This window comes from Musca vetustissima, unplaced genomic scaffold (genome assembly GCF_032173495.1).
Source record: "Musca vetustissima isolate MV318-11 ecotype Yass unplaced genomic scaffold, APGP_CSIRO_Mvet_v1 utg35646, whole genome shotgun sequence".
Lineage (NCBI taxonomy): Eukaryota > Metazoa > Arthropoda > Insecta > Diptera > Muscidae > Musca > Musca vetustissima.
The window spans coordinates 120,975-138,474 of NW_026878089.1; positions in this window are offsets into that span (position 1 = coordinate 120,975).

Below are 17,500 nucleotides of genomic sequence, written 5' to 3' on the forward strand. Positions count from 1 at the left end.
GAGATATGATGATCGGTATACTTAAAGGTGGGTCTAGGACCAATATTTCGCGGCGTTACAAACTTTTCGGGCTGCACAAAGCTATAATACCCTGACAACATAGTTGTGTAGGGTATAAAAATCCACGCCTTGTAATAGAAGCTGAAAATATATTTTAAAAATCCATGCGTTGTAGTAAACGTTAAAAAATATTTTTAAAAAATCCATGCCCTGAAAAATATTAAAAAAAATCCACGTTTTTTTTAAATCCGTGACAAAAATATTCTTTTAACCAGTAAGGAAAGTTCAAAAGTCGGACACGGCCGACTATATGATACCCTCTTTGGGAACATACAAAAGATGTTAATATCTACAATGACTTGTAGATAGAACAGACATAGAATCTTTGGAGGACCATTGAGATGCAATCGGGTGAAATTAAATGTGCTATATAGATAGATATTTGAAAATTGCATGTCAAACGGACAGACTTGGATTCTTTGGTGTACCATTTGTATGAAATCGAGTAAAGTTATGTATGGAGGCTATATATAAACACATGGACCTTATTGAGCAACCGTTGCATACAACATTTGTTATTTCTTATCACTCTATATTCAATTTAATACCCTCTGCCAAATTAACATAGGCCTTTCGGAGCACCACTTATATAAAATCGAACGAAAATAAATGTAAGACATATATCAACATGTGAACCGATTTCCTCAAACCTGATCAGACATAATTTTTTCCTCAATTGCATTCGCTATGCAAAATTTTGCTCAATCGGACAAATATTGGGAGTTTGGTGTATCATTCTGAAACCAGTAAGGAAAGTAGAAAAGTCGAACGAGGCCGACTATATGTTACCCTTCACCACTATGGGTATATTAAACAGGACTATTAACATGAAATTGGATGATATAATATATGTGATATTTATCTAAATGTGAATCGACTTAGATCAATCGACTTCAAACAAATATCAATAGGTAATCCGTTGGGCTATGTCTGTACTTCTAGAAAACGCAACTACGCAATTCTATCATCAATTTTGTACGTTGTGCAAAATTTGATGCCAATCTGACTAACATGAAGAGTTTGATGTCCAATTTACTTAAAATCGGGCGAAAATATATATGGTAGTTATATCCAAATATGAACCGATTTCAACGAAACTTGTCACAGGTTAGGTTATACTAATTTCAGTACGTTTTGTTCCGATCAGCCATATATTGGATCCTTTGTGCGTCAATTACTTAAAATAAATATTAAAAAAAGGAGCTATATCAAAATCTGGACCGGTTTTCTCGAAACTTGGCAGACATCACTCTAGGATCACTTCAGAACGTTATGCCAAATTTCGTGCAAATCGAAGGTTATATAGGGACTTTGGTGCACCATTTACATGAAATCGGTCCAAACTATATATGGGAGCTATATCTAAATCTGGACCGATTTTCTCTCGTTATGCCAAATTTCGTTATGCCAAATTTCGTGCAAATCAAAAGATATGTAGGGTCTTTAGTGCATCATTTACCTTAAATCGGACGAAAATATATATGGGGGCTATATCTAACTCTGGACCGATTTTCACGAAACTTGGCATACATCATTCTAGGCTCAATTCAGTACGTTGTACCAAATTTCGTGCAAATCGACAGATGTATAGGGTCTTTAGTGCACCATTTACCTTAAATCGGACGAAACTATATATGGGAGCAATATCTAAAACTGGACCGGTTTTCTCGAATCTTGGCAGACATCACTCTAGGCTCAATTCAGTACGATATGCAAAATTTCGTGCAAATCGAAAGATATTTAAGAACTTTAGGGAACTTTTGTGCACCATTTAGCTTAAATCGGACGAAAATATATATGGGAGCTATATCTAAATCTGGACCGATTTTCACGAAATTTTGCAGACATTATTCTAGACTCAATTCAGTACGTTGCACCAAATTTCGTGCAAATCGACAGATATATAGGGTCTTTAGTGCACCATTTACCTTAAATCAGACGAAACTATATATGGGAGCTATATCTAAATCTGGACCGATTTTCAAGAAACATAACATACATAACTCTACACTCAGTTCAGTACGTTATGCCAAATTTCGTGCAATCGAATGATATGTAGAGACTTTGGTGCACCATTTACATGAAATCGGACGAAAATATATATGAGAGCTATATCTAAATCTGGACCGATTTTCTCGGTCCAGACTTCACTTTAGGCTCAATTCAGTACGCTGTGCAAAAATTTCGTGCATATCGAAGGCTGTTTATGGACTTTGGTGTACCATTTACCTTAAATCGGACGAAAATATATATGGGAGTTATATCTAAATCTAAACCGATTTTTCCCAATTTCAATAGGGTTCGTCCTTGGGCCAAATGAATGAGCTGTGCCAAATTTCATCCAATTCGAATAATAAATGCGACCTGTACTTTGTTTACAATTCAACATGGACGAACATGAGTAAATCGACTTAAAAAGTGATTCTATGTATATTCTGAAAAGGAACCATGGGTCTATCTCGATTCCTTTTGCCTGTTACAAACATGTGCACTATTATGTCTTTGTGTACCCCAGTGGGATGGGATGAAACTATAAATGGGAGCTATATCTAAATCTGAATCGATTTAAACAAAACTTCGCAGACATCAGTCGGGACCTGATTCAGTACTCTGTGCAAAATTTTGTACCAATCGGACAAATATTGGGAGTTTGGTGCGTCATTTACATTGAATCGGACGAAACTATATTTGGGAGCTACATCTAAATCTGAACCGATTTTCTCCAATGCGACCCGAACTTTGCTCACAAAAATACATGGTCGATGGTTGAAAATAATACATTTAAAAAAATATATATTTTAAAAAATATTGAAAATAACATGTATATATATGTATATATATAAATCTTCTAAAAATATTTTTAAAAAAATCTACGCTTAGGGATAGACACTGAAAACATATTTTCAAAAAATTGACGCTTGTGATATACCTAAAATATACATGTTTTTAAAATCCATTACAAATATATTCTTTAAAAGTTCTAGGTGCCGGTATCATTTTTGTAACACAGTGTACATCCAAAAATAACAACAATTGCCACATTCTTCTCCAAATACCACCACAACAAAACAATTGGTACTCTTGTATTTATTTGTAACACATTTTTCCATTGTTAAATGGACCAGTGGCTACAAAAACAACAACAAAAGCAAATACTAATGAAAATATATTTATTTATTTATTTATTTATTTGTGTGTACACACATACTCGTACACTTGTATGCCTGTACCTCATAAAGTGCATAAATGAACCGGCAAATGGGTTCATTCATTCATTAATTTGTGGATTTGTGTTTTTAGTAGCTAAAGTGGATTTACCCGTATCATGGCAAGACATTCTGTTAAGTGGTGTGGCGTTCCAGGGGGTAGGCCGGAGGTTTGTTGTAGGAGCATGGAGAAACAAACAGAAATGTTTGATCAACCCGATGGAATTAATATTTCCTTCGTTTCTCATAGTCGTTGTCATCGTCGCCGGTCGTTGTGACGGTAGCAAATATTCGAGACATGCACTCCCCCATCCACCATAGATTTTGTAGAAAAATCCACTCAAATCTAAAAGCAAACAATGTTTTTTCCGCTTCGATTTTTTTGGAGAGTAAAGATAAATCTGATGTAAATACTGAAATTGTTTTCATGCTCCACGAACACAAAAATATGAGCAACAGGTACAATTAGAAGAGACAACTATGGAGATTAATATGACCAGCAGTTTTTGTAGTATTTCACGGGAGATACCAAGCGGAGACTCCATAAGTTTGATCGTATTAACACAGCCGCAGATCAGTTGGAAACTTTGTAGCGTTTAGACGAGAAAATAAAAACAAAATTTTTAGAATCGGTAAACGGTCGACTGGTGCTAATTTACTTTGCAAAACGTTGAGAAAAAAGTTAAACAAAAAATAAAAAATAACAACAACAAATCGTTAGAAGTTAAATTTGGAACGGCATACAAAAAATTAAAAAAAAAAAACGTTTAAAATTAACAATTAAATACGATTCAATTGTTATTGTGAGTGATAAAAAAAAATAGAAAACCTCTAACAAAGCCCCGAATCAAGGTAGTCAATGTGAATGGTGGTGAACTTTATTCGAATGTTTATAATGACATAATTTCGAACATGCTATAAAGGAAGAAATATATCGACTCTAAATAATATGACCCTTCTTTGAAAACAAACTACAACGCAATTTATTTGAAGATATAATTCGAAGAGAAAGGGAAGAGGACATTTCGAAATAAATTACATTTCTCTCAAAAATCCATATCATAATTAAATGTAATGGGGAAGAACATACCCAGTGGAGCACTTCTAACAGCACCCCATAGAATACTAGAGTAATTAAAAAAAATCGGGTTAAACTTTGGATGAAAGTTTCAATCCTAAATGGAACTATACTACAGCGAATGAAATGGTGAGACTAAAACGTCCGATGTAATAAAAATGGAAGGGTTCTTTATTTTTGGGATATTACATATTCAATTTGTATACCCTCAGCCTTATGGCTAATGTTATGGCACGAACGAAATACCACTTTGAACGAAATACCAATTTGGAGTCGATTTACAACTGTCCGTCCGTCTGGCTGGCTGGTGCGCACGATAGCTCTCGAAGCAAGTAATTCCAATTTTGCAAATCGTAATATTTCTGTCGAACTTAGTTTAAGTTCGAAGATGGAGAATATCGGTCTACTGTACACAACCTATTTACCAAGACTAGATCACGTCCGAAGTGTCTCTCCTTCTGAAGAGAACACATGGTTCCTTTTTAGAATATGCATAGAATCACGTTCTAAGATGATTTCTGCATGTCCGACCGTCCTGTCTGTATGTTCATGTTAAATTGTAAACAAAGTACAGGGCGCATTTTTGATTCGAACTAGATGGACATTTGCACAGCACATTTATTTGGCTCAACGACGAACCCTATTGAAATTGGGAAAAACCGGTTCAGTTTTAGATATAGCTCATATATATATTTTCGTTCGATTTAATGTAAATGGTGCACCAAAACAACTATAAATCTTTCGATTTGCTCGAAATTTGGCATAGCGTAATAAATTCAGTATTCAATGATATGTGTTAAGTTTCGTGAAAATCGGTTCAGATTTAGATATAGCTCCCATATATATTATCGTCCGATTTTAGGTAAATAGTGCACCAAAGTCCCTATATATCCTTCGATTTGCACGAAATGTGACACAGCGTACTTAATTAGGTCTAGAGTAATTACTGCTAATTTTCGTGAAAATCGGTTCAGATTTAGATATAGCTTCCATATATATTTTCGACCGATTTAAATAAATGGTGTACCAAAGTCCCTTCATATACCTCGATATGCACGAAATTTGGCATAGCGTACTGAATAAACCGTAGAACGATATGCGTTAAGTTTCGTGAAAATCGGTTCAGATTTAGATATAGCTTCCATATATATTTTCTACCGATTTAAGTAAATGGTGTACCAAAGTCCCTTCATATCCTTCGATTTGTACGAAATTTGGCATAGCGTACTGAAAAAACTGTAGAACGATGTGCGCTAAGTTTCATGAAAATCGGTTCAGATTTATATATAACTCCCGTATATATTTTCGTCCGATTTAATGTAAATGGTGCACCAAAGTCTCTGTTTATCTTTCGATTTGCACGAAATTTGGCATAGCGTTCTGCATTGAGTCTAGAGTGAGGTCTGCTGAGATTCGTGAAAATCGATTCAGATTTAGATGTATCTCCCATATATATATATATATATATATATATTTTATTTATGTAAATGGTGTGCCAAAGCCTCTATATTCCTTTCGATATGCACGAAATTTAGCATAATGTACTAAATTAAAACTAGACTGATGTGTGCTAAATTTCGGTTCAGATTTAGATATAACTGCCATATATATTTTTTCCGAATTTATTTCAATTATACTGTAAAGACCCAATGTTTGTCCGATTGGCACACTACGTACTGAAGTTAAAAAAAAAAAACAGTAAGGAAAGGACGACTATATGACACCCTTTACCACTTTGGGTATATTCAAGATATGTATCCTCACAGACCGCACATTTTTTAAAGGATCATTGACAAGAAATTGGACGTTCGCGAACGTTATGTGTGTCTATATGTGAACGATCAATAACCGGGTACATTGATTTATACTAACGTTAGTACGTTGTGCAAAATTTCTACCAATCGGCCTAAATTTTACTCTTGGGTGGACCATTTGCAAAAAATCGGACGATGATATATATGGGAGCTATATCTAAATCTTAACCGATTTCAATAAAACTTGGCGCACGTTAGGTTATCCTAACTTCAGTACGTTGTGCAACATTTTCTACCCATCGGCCTAAATTTGGCACTTTGGTGCACAATTTGCTAAAAATCGGACGAAATTATATATGGAAGCTGTATCTAAATCTGAATCGATTTCAATAAAAATTGGCACACGTAGGGCGGTCCTAACCTCAGTACGTTGTGCAAAATTGCGCCCAAATTTCGGCCCAAATTTGACACTTTGGTGTCAAATAAATCTGAACCGATTTCTATAAAACTTGGCACACTATCGTAACTTTAGTACGTTGTGCAAAATTTTGTGCCAATCGGACTAAATTTGACTCTTTGGTGTACCATTTACATTAAATCGGACGAAGATATATATATATATGAGATCTATATCCAAATCTGAACCGATTTTCACCAATTTCAATTGGGTTCGGCCTTGGGCCAATAAGTGACATAGCTTCCTTATATATTTCGAACGGGTGTCTGATTGAGATTAAATTTTGAACAGTGCGGCATACCGAATAACATGTATCAAGTTGGCTATAAATCGATTCACATAAATTTGTCCCATTGTAAGCAAACGACTCTAATCTGTCCGAATGTAATGGAATTTAGCATAGGTTGCAGAAAGCCATGTGTTATGAATTGAACTCTTATAGATAAAAATCACATATTTAAATTCATTCAATTGACATGAAATTGTTAGGATACATATGTAGAATATATACAAAGTGGTGAAGGGTATCATATAGTCGGCTCAGCCCGACTTTACTACTTTTCTTAAATAAATTTCAGAATGGTGTGTGTATGGGTTGTTTAAATTTAATTTTAATTTCGTTCGATTCCATTTCAATGGTCCTCAAAAGATGCTATGACTATTCTATCTACAGGATTTTGTTCATATTCGCATCTATGAAGTGGTGAAGGGTATAATATTGTTTCGCCTTTTGGTATTGTCTCCATATAACCGCATTCGAAATTTCCAGTATGGAATTCTAAGACGATTTGGCCGATTTATCCATATGTTTTTAATCATTCTGCCTTCGGAAAATGTCGAAATAAAAAACTAAAACGTCAGTCTCGAGAATGAACTATACAGGCCGGCATTTAGGCCTAGGCTTTGTGATACAAAACAAAAATGTTAAGTTTGAAATTGAGTAAGCATTCTGCTTACAACAGTCGCTTCATATTTGATGAAGATCGGTTAATATTTAAATTTAGCTTCGATATATATTTTCATACAATTTCATTTAAAATGGTTAACCAATGACCCCTATTTGTCTGATTGGTATCTGAAGATATTCTTCTGAGATGAAAGTCTTTATCTTCTGTTGGAGTACTGAAGATCATTTTATTCCCCATTGAATATCTTCGTATTTTCATAGGAGAACTGAATGTCTTTTTCTTCACGTGCGGTTTTCATGTATATTTTCAGAAACATATCTCAATTTCTGAGAATTCATTGCTCCCACACCAGAATAAACCACTTCTGTTTTGAACTTAGCTAATATTTAGAATGATAAGAGAAAAAGTAAAAGTCAAATTCTATATCTTGTTTTTATGTAAATTAAAAAAAAAACAAAACAAAAGACACGCACATGGAGTCAATGAACGCGAATTTGGATTTCAGTCTCCTTCTGTGCGTGATAAATTGTGCCATTGAATGCGTTCACAAGATTGCCAGATAAGTCATAAATGTCATTGTATTTCTTCTTATTATTATTTTTTGTAAATTATTTTAATAGCAACAAAATAAATATGACCAAAAAAAAAATATAAAAAAAAAAAACAACAACGTCCGGTTTTCTTTCATACTTAACCAAAATCTGGAAATATCTGTGTTATTAAAATGTTAAAAAATTGATTTTTTGACCTGAACAAAACTGTAAGAATCCAGTAAGAAAATGAAAAAAACTAAGACGGGGCCGAATATATGACATCCTACATATTTTTAATAGATTATTGTAATCTACATTATCGGTCAGAAAGACGTAAGATCTCTTGACGACCATTGACAAATCGGACGAAATTAATTAAGGATATGTTCTTGGCCCGAATAAATGAATTGTTCTATAGTTTATCTTATTCGTTACATCTGTTTGCGTGTTACGTACAAATACATTATGCCCTGCAGCACAGCGTGGTGTAGGGTATAATTAGATAATGTCAAGGCCAGTAAGTCTATGTAGATGAGCCTTGGAGTCTATATATGTAAACGATGTGAAGTACCAAGAAGCCTATATATCTTTGAAGTTATGTTGCAAGCGTAAAAAATTTAATAAATATTCCTGAAGTGCTGTTAGAGTCACAAGATTGGATTTTTAATTTTTTTCAAATACTATCAAGCGTGAGACCCACAAACCTGGATTTAAAAAAAATACATTTTCAAGGGCTTTAAATATTTTTTAAAAGATTGAATTTCTAAAATTTTTAATGATAAATTTTTTGATGACCTTCGGGTTTTTTCTAGCGTGCATTTGTATACCCTCACCATTGCTAGTACACCTAGGATGTTTGGTATTGCAAATCGGACCAAATATCGGTTCACGTTTTGGTTTAGCCACCATATAACGGTACCTCCCCAATATTCGGTATTTTAGAGATTTTGGACACATTTTTCTACCAAATTGGCTGTAATTTAATATTTTGGGTTCTCATTGAATAACACATACTAGTGTTGACCCACGTTTCAGTGTAGCCCCCAATATTCGGTAATTTGGACAAGTTTTTCAACTAAATTTGTCCTTTTGGGTTCTCATAACGGCACCACCACATCTCCGCATTAGAAATGATTAATATTGGGAATTTGGAAAATTTTGGACACCCTTAAGAGCCCCTATTAATTTCAGATATTTGGTATTGTACATTGTCGGATTCTTCAGCGATTCTTCAGTGATTTTTCAAGCGTGGATTTTTTAAAGATTAATATTTTAAGGACTGTGGATTTTAAAAGATTAATTTTTAAGGACTGTCGTATTTTCATACCCTTCACCACACTGTTGTAGGTATAATGTCTTTGTGCATATGTTTGGCAAAAGGAAACGAGATAGACACATGGTTTCTTTCCAGAATATGCATAGAATCACTTTCTGAGTCAATTTATGCATGTCCGTCCGTCCCTCCGTCTGTCCATGTTAAATTGTGAACAATCGGTTCAGATTTAGATATAGCTCCCATATATATTTTCGTCCGATTTAAGGTAAATGGAGCACCAAAGTCCCTATATATCTTTTGATTTGCACGAAATTTGGAACAGCGTACTTAATTAAGCCTAGAATGATGGATATAGCTCCCATATATATTTTCGTCCGATTTTATGTAAATGGTGTGACAAATTTGGCACAGCCAACTGAATTAATCCTAGAATGATGTGTGCTAAGTTTCATAAAAATCGGTTAAGATTTAGATATAACTCCCATATATATTTTCGTCCGATTTAAGGAAAATTGTTTACCAAAGTCTCTGTATACCTTTCGATTTCCACGAAATTTGGTACAGCGTACTGAATAAAGTCTAGAATGATGTGTGTTAAGTTTCGTGAAAATCAAAAATTCGACGTTTGTTAAGATTCATCTGTTGAATTTACCCAAAGTGGTGAAGGGTATCATATAGTCGGCACCGTCCGACTTTACCACTTTCTTTACTGGTTTAAGCTTGGATTTTTTAAAGATTAATTTTTCAAGGACTGTGGATTTTAAAAGATTAATTTTTAAGGACTGTCGTATTTTCATATCCTTCACCACACTGTTTTAGGTAGGTATTATGTCTTTGTACATATGTTTGGCAAAAGGAAACGAGATAGACACATGGTTTCTTTCCGGAATATGCATGGAATCACTTTCTGAGTCGATTTATGCATGTCCGTCCGTCCCTCCGTCTGTCCATGTTAAATTGTGAACAAAGTACAGGTCACAAGGACGAACCCTATTGATATCGGTTCAGATTTAGAAATAGCGCCCATATATATTTTCGTCCGTTTTATTGTAAATGATGTCCCAAAGTCCTATATATCTTTCGATTTTCGCGAAATTTGGCATAGCGCACTTAATTAAGTCTAAAATGATGTGTGTTAAGTTTTGAGAAAATCGGTTCAAATTTAGATAGAGCTCCCATATACGTTTTCATCCGATTTAATGCAAATGGTGTACCTAAGTTCCTATATATCTTTAGATTTACACGAAATTTGGCACAGCAAACTGAAATAGGTCTAGAATGATGTGCGTTAAGTTTCGTGGAAATCGGTTCAGATTTAGATATAGCTCCCATATACATTTTCGTCCGATTTAATGTAGTTGGTGTACCATAGTCCCTATATATATTTCGATTTGCACGAAATTTGGCACAGCAAACTGAATTAGATCTAGAATGATGTGTGATAAATTTCGAGAAAATTGTTTCAGATTAGATATAGCTCCCATATATATTTTCGTCGGCATTAATGCAAATGGTGTACCCTAGTCCCTAGCCGTGGTCGTCTGTCTGTTGAAATCATTTATTAATATTTATTATATCCCCCATATAACGACATTCAGTATGGCGGTTATTTCGAATTTTGGATTCTCATTGTATTTTCTATACTCCGATTATTCGGTATTTTAGGTAAGATTTTCCACTGAATTGGCTCTAATTTAATACCTTGAGATTTCATTAGTTCTCAAATTTTCCAACCAGTCCCCTTTTTAGGGTAGGTTCCGAATTTTCGGTATTGTAGGAGAATTTGAGACTTATTCTGTAATTTTTGGACAGAAAATCTCGCTACTAAATATTATCAATAATTTACCATGTTTCAGGGTTGCCCCCCCCCCCCCCCCCCCCCCCAAACTTCGGTATTCTCCATCGAATTGTGGTATTTAGGGTTTTTTGGGAGCAAAACTTCCTACCGAATGTTATTTATATCTATTTTATTGATTGATATTTTGAGTTCTCATTGGGTCAAATATTGTTACCAAAAAATATAAATATTGGTCAATCTTTGGGTATCGTCCTCATATAAGACCCTGTCCCCTTTACAGATATTTTGATGTTTCTCGGCACACTTTCTAACCGAACTGACAATATGTAAGAATAACGAAGTGGCTGCAATTAGGCATTTCGGGACCTTGATGGGCCTACAAGTATAAAAAGTTCAGATCGGATGAACTTGCAGACTGTCAAAGTCTTCAGTGTGGATTTTTTAAATAATAGCCAAACCTCAAGTGCGGATTTTTTAAACCTTTTTAAAGCCTCAAGGATGTTTTTAAAGAATATCTTTTAAGTGCAACCACAATTTCAAGCGTGTGTTTTTAAAGAATATATTTCAAGGCCTTCCAAAGCCTCATAGGCCTCTATTGAATACCATCAAAGCCTTATCTATCGAGGACTCAAAGTGTTTTAGGAATAGTTTTGAAAAGAAATATTATTTTTACTTGAACCGGTTTAACTAGAAAACCCCATGAATTATTTTACACATCACTAAAATTCCACAGATACAATAAGAATACTAGAACCTCTTTGTATACCCTCCACATTCTATTGATAGCCTATGGTTTACCTTACCTACCCTTGCCCTAGGCTCTTAATGCATGGAACCACACACACATACATATCTACAAATACATCTGTATAAACAATTTGCATTTGTTGCTCTTTCCAGATGATGATGACGATGATCATGATCGACATCATCGTCATCGGAGAGTATCAAATATAAACATTGGTTCCGCTGTAATTGAATTGTGCCTGGCACGAAATGTGCGACTTTCAGTCACTTTGCGTCGCACCATGCCAATTGTTTTTTGTTGTTGATGCTGCCCATGACTGCTGACTGGCGGTCTGATAATGTGATTTTAGATTTTTGTTTTGTTTTTTTTTGTCTCAACGTCACTACTAGTGGGGCTGAGGGAAAAACCAAAACAAAAACTCAATTCAATGAGCATTGATTGGAAATACACTGAGAGAAAAATAGGCATACTAATTGGTGGAAGTATGCATAACAGAAACTCAATTCAATGAGCATTGATTGGAAATACACTGAGGGAAAAATAGGCATACTAATTGTTGAAGTATGCATAATTATTTTATTGGTGGAAGTTTATGTTCAAAATTCCAATCTTAATATAATGTGAAATTAATGTGAAGCCTTTTGTTACTCTTTTCACAAATTCAATACTGAATTTGAAATCCCATCTCAAATATTTTCTTCGAGTGTTCATTGTCCCGCTACAGCTTCACAGCAGCTGTACAATGTATTATTATAACGTTCGTGCATACAATTAAATTGCCAAATAGTGTAACGAACCATCCTCCGTCCTCGCCCTCCATAACTAGCTCGTTTTTGTGTGTCTCTCTATCTCTCACTCTTAATAGGCTAATATTTCGCTGATTTTTTTCAAAACAGAAATGGAAAAAGAAAAGGAAAATGAACGAACATATAGACAATAATGAAGCCATTGTCATAGCTTTAATCTTTTTGAATGCAAAATTTATGTTTTCATTTCGTGTCTTTGGCATTTTTGCATCATCTTGACGTCGTTATTGTATTCATTCAAACATACATATGAACGAAAGAAAGTGTATATGCATATGAAAATAAATATTCCGACATCTCATGTTAGTACGAAGAAAAGATCATTGAGCAGCCAGCGTCATAATCGTCATAGTCAAGTACACATGTTATTGCTTACAATGGAAAGTCTTTTCCGATCATTGTTAGGCTATAATAAAAATGAATGCATACATATATGCATATGAGTGGAATGAGATGGAGAGACGGAACTTCTATGGAGTGATAGACAATTTTCAATGAATGACATTTTTTGCAGAGCATTGACATGAATTTTTAAAGGGCTAAAAGAGTGGATTTTAGGAAATAAAGTTTTTCCAACAAAGCTAGAGTTGCGGAATTTTCAAACAAATATTTCAAAGAATATTTTTTCATATAATGATTTTTTTAAAGAATATTTTTTTTTCTAAGAGTTATTAGAGTGAAATGTAAGCATGTACGTTTTAAGGAATTTTCAAGGAGTTATAAGCGTGTATTCTTTGAGGAATATTTGTTTGGAAGGTGTCACATCGTGGATTTTTAGGAATATTTGTTTTTGTTAAAGGGCGGATTTTTTATAAGAATAGGTTTTAAGGAATATATTTTCAAGCGTGGATTTGTTTAAAGAATATTTTTTAAGGAGCTATACGCGTAGATTTTTAAGGAATATTTATTCAAGGTGGTCTATGAGTGAATTTTTTTAAGAATATTTTTCAAGGTGGTCTATGCGTGGATGTTTTAAAGATTATTTTTTATACCCTACACAACTATGTTGTCAGGGTATTATAGCTTTGTGCAGCCCCAAAAGTTTGTAACGCCGCGAAATCTTGGTCCTAGACCCTCCTTTAAGTATATATCTCGACTAGCTAAGTCGATCTATACATGTGTGTCCCTCCGTCCGTCTGTCCATTATAATTTGTAAACACGATACAGGCCACAGTTATGGACCAATCTTCACGAAATTTTGCATGTAGGATGGGTTCTGGCCAATGTAGACCCCTATTGTTTTTGGAAAAAATCTGGGACCAAATAAAGTTTTGAAATGGACCAAAAACTTTATTTTTGTCCGTTTTTCTGGTCGCTTCAGGGGTCCTAATTATGGCCCAAACACCGGAAAATTTGTATTGTATGGCGTATATATTTACTTCTGAAGGATATAGACACGAGAAGTTGATAGTGTATCGAAGAGGAGTGTTTGACCTTTAAATTGATACCAATTATATTGTCATATGTACTCGGATGTGGGAGGTATTTATTTATTATTTAGTAACTCTTTACCACACTAGAGGGCTGATCGCTTTGAAATTTTCCTTTGAGGATCCAGGTATGGTCAACGACAACGCCTATAATTTTCGGTGATGATCAGATAATAATTTTGGGATGAAGTGGACCGAAAACTTATTTTTTGTGGTTTTGTTTACGAGTCGATCTATAGACCACAATTAAGTTTCAAGAAAATCGGTTCAGATTTATATTTTTGTCCGATTTTAGGTAAATGGTGCACTAAAACCCTTATGCTTGTCCTATTGGCACGAAATTTTGCACAACGTATCAAATTGAGACTAGAATGACGTTACTGCGTTTTGTAGAATTTTATGCAGATGCAGACATAGCTTTGAACAGGTGTCTGATTGAGATTACATTTTTAACAGTGCGGCATACCGCATCGGGTATATTAAGTGAGCTATAAATCGATTTCTATTAATTTGTCCCATTGTACGCAAAGGACTCTAAATCTGCCCGAATGAAATTAAATTTAGCATAGGTTGCAGAAAGGCCATCGAGGGAACATTTACATGAAATTGTTAGGATACGTATGTAAAATATACCCGAAGTGGTGAAGGGTATCATATAGTCGGCTCAGTTCGACTTTGCTACTTAACTTATTGGTTTTTGTAATGCCACTGATCATCACCCTTTTCGCAGCATTTTCAAGTGATTATGCATTTGAGTTATTTTTTGATCGGCGACCTCCAGCTGTAAGCGCCAGAGATGTCGCCGCTGTGTTTTTTAACAGCCATCATTGAGAAATCTTATGCGCCGCTTATCATCTGAACTTCAGCCTTTCAGGCAATTCTTTTTTTGTTGTTGTTGTCGTCGCTGATGTCGTTGTTTGAAAATATAATGTACGTCTTAATAATTTATTGTTGTTGTGTTGTGCGAGCAGCAATACCCTACACGAAGGCTAACCATTATAAGTAGCCATATAGCCATCGCCATATATTAAGGTCTACTTAATATAGAATAACAAGCAAATCTGCCGACGATTTGTTATTTTAGTTATGGGAGGTATTCCGGTTCAACAAGAATTGTAGAACAATTTTTGGCTATAGAAGACATGTGGAGGGTGGTTATAGCAAGTATTCCGGCACTAGATTACCTGTAGGCGTTCTTCTGAAAAGTGTGTTATTTTTGGGCGAACTTTTTAAAGAATGTCCTTTAGTTATAGTTCTATTCGCAACCGTAAAAGAGGTTTTAACTATTCTAGACCCGCATAAGGTATTTATGTTGTAGTAAGTATTCTGGCTCTAGGAGAACTGTAAAAAACAATTTGGCAATAGAAGGCATGTACGAAATATTTTAGCTCAAAAAGACTTGTAGTATAGATTCTATACACAGAATATCTGTAAAATGTTTTTAAGTTTGAGAAGCCGATCTTTCGTTAGTGGTTCATTTTGGAAGATATTGCATATATAGAAAACAATTTAAAATATATTATGCAGAAGGCTCTAGAAGTCCAAAAAAGCTTTATAGATATCGAATACCTAAACATTTTCTATAAAAACCTGTTGGAGATATTGTAGATATTAAAGACGTATACATTAAAAAAATGTCTTTCGGTGTTAATCAGATATGTACCCTCAGCCTATGGTTTGCGGAGGTCTTCGGAATTACACACAGGTTTTATTATTGACTTTATATAAGGTATCTATTTTTTTAACAAATTTAAACTTTTAGAAGTTGCAACATAGACCCCATAATTTATATTCTAGATCGAAATGAAATTCCGCCCTCCAATCTGTATATTTATTGTAGATCCTTGAAACTTTGTATTTGTACTTCTAGGTACTTTGCAAATATGATCGATCGGCCACTTTTTTTTGTATAGCTCGCATATATCGGCACCACCCTATTTATGAAGTTTTTTGTTTATTTTAGGAGGTTGATATTGAATATTTGTGCAGAAATAAGTTTCGGTATTTTGGGGTATTAGCAGCATTTTCCAATCTATGGGGCTGGCATTTGGGAGAAAAAGATTTGAGGGCGAAAAATATTTTTGCAGAAAATTTTCGTTAGAGGTTCATTTTTTGTCATTGTCCCATATAACTGTCCTGCAGCCATTTTCGGTATTTTTATGTTTAATAGAAAGGCATTCCGGTTTTTGGAGGTTGAAAAAAATCACACAATTTTTCAAAAAATTTCCAATTTTTGACATAGTCACAATATACTTTGTCTCTCCCAATTTCCGACATTTCTAATGTTTTAACAGCATTCTCCCACCCAAAAGGACTGTTACTTTGCAAAAATTTTAAATGTAGGACCATGTTTTGAAATAGACCCCATATTATGTTCCTGATCCAATTTAGTTATTTTTAAAGTTTTTCAGGCATTTTCCGAATGAAATTGCTGTTACTTGGCATTACGGATTATTGATGAATAAACAACTACTTTTTCCCAAAATAAATATATATAACCGCCACACAAAAATTCGGTAATTTTTTTATACCCTTCACCACTCTGTGGTACAGGGTATTATGTCTTTGTGCATATGTTTCTAACAGGCAAAAGGAAACGAGATAGACACATGGTTCCTTTTGAGAAAATGCATAGAATCACTTTCTGAGTCGATTTATGCATGTCCGTCCGTCCGTCTGTCTGTCCATGTTAAATTGTAAACAAAGTACAGGTCGCATTTATTATCCGATTTGGATGAAATTTGGCACAGCTCACTTATTTGCCCCAAGGACGAACCCTATTGAAATTGGGAAAAATCGGTTCAGATTTAGATATAGCTCCCATATATATTTTCGTCCGATTTAATGTAAACGGTCCCTATATATCTTTCGATTTGCACGAAATTTGGCACAGCGTAATGAATTAGGTCTAGAATGATGTGTGCAAAGTTTCGTGAAAATCGGTTTAGATTTGGATATAGCTCCCATATATAGTTTCGTCTGATTTCATGTAAATGGTGCCCCAAAGTCCCTATATATCTTTCGTTTGCACGAAATTTGGCATATCGTACTGATTTAAGCCTAGAGTGATGTCTGCCAAGTTTCGTGAAAATCGGTCCAGATTTAGATATAGCTCCCATATATAGTTTCGTCGGATTTCATGTAAATGGTGTCCCAAAGTCCCTATATATCTTTCGATTTGCACGAAATTTGGCATAACGTACTGAATTGAGCCTATAGTGATGTCTGTCAAGTTTCGAGAAAATTGGTCCGGCCCTTTTATTATAGATTGATTTTAAGTTATTGACGCACCAAGGAACCAATAGACTGATAGGAACATAACGTTCTGAAATTAGTATAACCTAACATGTGACAAGTTTGTTTGAAATCACTTAATATTTGGATAGAGCTTCCATGTATATTTTCGCCCGATTTCAGTAAATTGGACATCAAATTCCTCATGTTAG